The sequence below is a fragment of the Myotis yumanensis genome, unplaced genomic scaffold, assembly GCF_028538775.1.
Source record: "Myotis yumanensis isolate MYYU_CA2020_CCGP unplaced genomic scaffold, mMyoYum1.0.hap1 SCAF_5, whole genome shotgun sequence".
Lineage (NCBI taxonomy): Eukaryota > Metazoa > Chordata > Mammalia > Chiroptera > Vespertilionidae > Myotis > Myotis yumanensis.
In genome coordinates, this window is record NW_027223756.1 from 46047080 (window position 1) to 46049445 (window position 2366).

At 42.0% G+C, this 2366-nt stretch overlaps 1 pseudogene; it reads right to left on the bottom strand.

Moving 5' to 3' along the window:
- Nucleotides 1-429: 429 nt before the first annotated feature.
- On the bottom strand, nucleotides 430-1675 carry LOC139011355 (transmembrane protein 106C pseudogene; annotated as a pseudogene).
- Between the last annotated feature and the right edge of the window lie 691 nt (nucleotides 1676-2366).

The window sequence follows — 2366 nt, forward strand, 5'->3', positions numbered from 1 at the left end:
TGTACCTTGGTTGCGGGCACATAACCAGCGGGGGGTGTGCAGGAGGCAGCTGATCGATGTTTCTCTCTCATTGATGTTTCTATCTCTCTCCCTTCCTCTCTGTAAAAAATCAGTGAAATATATACATATATTTTTTTAAAAAAAAGAAGAGCTGAAAAGATCTGAATTAAATTCTTCAAACCTTGAGTGCCTACTACTTGCTGGGCATGCATTGGGTACTGGGCAATGATTCTGCTGGTTCGGAAAAACATGAATGGTGTGACAGAGGCGAGTTTTCCTCCCAAGCGACAGGAGGGTGTTTGCTGAGAATGAAGAGAACCAGTTTCTCCTCTACTTCTATCACCTGGGGTCGCTATGGAACTCAGGCCCTGGGAACAGATGCTGTGTCTCTTCTGACAGGTCCTGCCCTGGAAGAACCAAGACCAGTTTCTAAACAGCTGAGGAATTTGTTCCACAGTCCACATAGTGATATGTCTCCAAGGAGCTCTGGGTCAAGGGGTCAAATGTATGGAATCTCTGCTGAGGTTCTCATGAAGATCACTACGTTGTGCGCCTGGATAGCAGTAATGTGCAGGAGTACACAGAGGAAAATGGGCCTCCCATCTCCACCTGCACCATGAAAATGCACCAGAGGCTCCCTCCAAGGTGCAATGAGGGAGATGTGAGTTGTCACATGACCCAACCACTGTGTTCATGTAATGAACTTGACTGCACAGGCTGGTGACTGCCGCGGAGTAGACCTTGGATTCCTGATTTTCAGGGTGGCCTTGATGGAGAGGATTATAAGGGAGTCTATCTAGCTTATTAATGAGACTTTCTTTGTTTGTTTTTTTAATTATCTTTATTGTTGAAAGTTCTACAGATGTCCCCTTTGTTTGTGGGTTTTTCCCCCCATTGATCTCCTCCACCCATACCCACTCCCCCCAGGCCTTCACCACACTACTGTCTGTGTCTAAGGGTTATGCATATAAGTGCCTCAGTTAATCACTCCTCTCCTACCCCCAGATGCCACCTTCCCTCTGAAATTAGTCAGTCTGTTCCATGCTTCTATGTCTCTGGGTCTATTTTGTTTGTCAGTTTATTTTGTTCATTAGATTCCACATATGAGGTCATGTGATACTTATCTTTCTCCGACTCCCTTATTTTACTTAGAATAATACTCTCCAGGTCCATCCATGCTGTTGCAAATGGCAACTTCTTTCTTTTTTCCAACTGTGTAGTATTCCGTTGTGTAAATGTACCACAGCCTTTATATCCACTCATCTGCTGATGGGCACTTCAGCTGTTTCCGAATCTTAGCTGTTAATGTAACTTTCATCACTCTGATGCCATCATCATCCCCAAGGACTGAATGTGGAAATAAGAAGAAAACCACCAAACCAAATGCCAGGAGACAGAGCAGGGCAGGCAGGAGGACAAACTGCTTAGTTGTATGAGGGCACAATCTCTGATCACTTGTAGGATCAAAGCCACCAACTCATTAACTTGTTCTACTGGGATGTAGCCTGTACTTTGGCACACGAGACAGGTGATGCTTTGCCGCACCCACCTGGTGAGCTCCACATATGGGCACTGGGCAGTGGCTTCTCCCTGTTTTGATCATCCAGCATATCCTGTCATCTTTCTTCCACTTGTAGGAAGGAGGGCGAGCAGAGGCCAAACACTGGAACCCCATGGTCAGGATGTGCTACCTGTGTCATGTCCTGCCTCTTGGGTGCTCGGATCCGCCTGCACACAGTGTATAAGTGCTGAATGGCAAGCTGGCCGAGACTGTGTTTTCTTGTAATCAATTCACTGAGCTATAATTTTCATAAAATAAAGTGCACAGATTTGAAATTTAGAGATCAATGTGTATTGACAAATATTTGCCTTTATTTAAGTATCACCTTAATCAAGACCCAGAAATTTTCCATTATCTGATTTTTTTTATGTACACTGAGTCTATTTTTATCTGCTCCTCAACCCTAGGCAACTATTAACTTGATATTTTTTATTAAATTTTAGTTCTGCCTGTTCAAAACTTAATATTAACTAGAAACATACAGTGTACATTTTGTTGTGTCTCAAGCTTCTTTTACTCAACCAAATTATATTTGTCATGCTTTAGAAAAGCAGTAGTTTTCTCCTTTCAATTGCTTGGTGGTATTCCATAGTATAAATTTATCCATTTACCTGAAGAGACACAGTTAGTTTTTTTGACAATTTTTGGTTATATGATTAAAGCTTATGTGAACATTTCTGTACGTGTATTTTCATTCCATTGGGGAAGATACTTAGAAATGAAATTATTGGGTCATTTCTAGGTGTTTACCTTTATGAGGAAATGTCAAGCTGTTCTTCAAATTTTTATTATTTTATACTCTTAC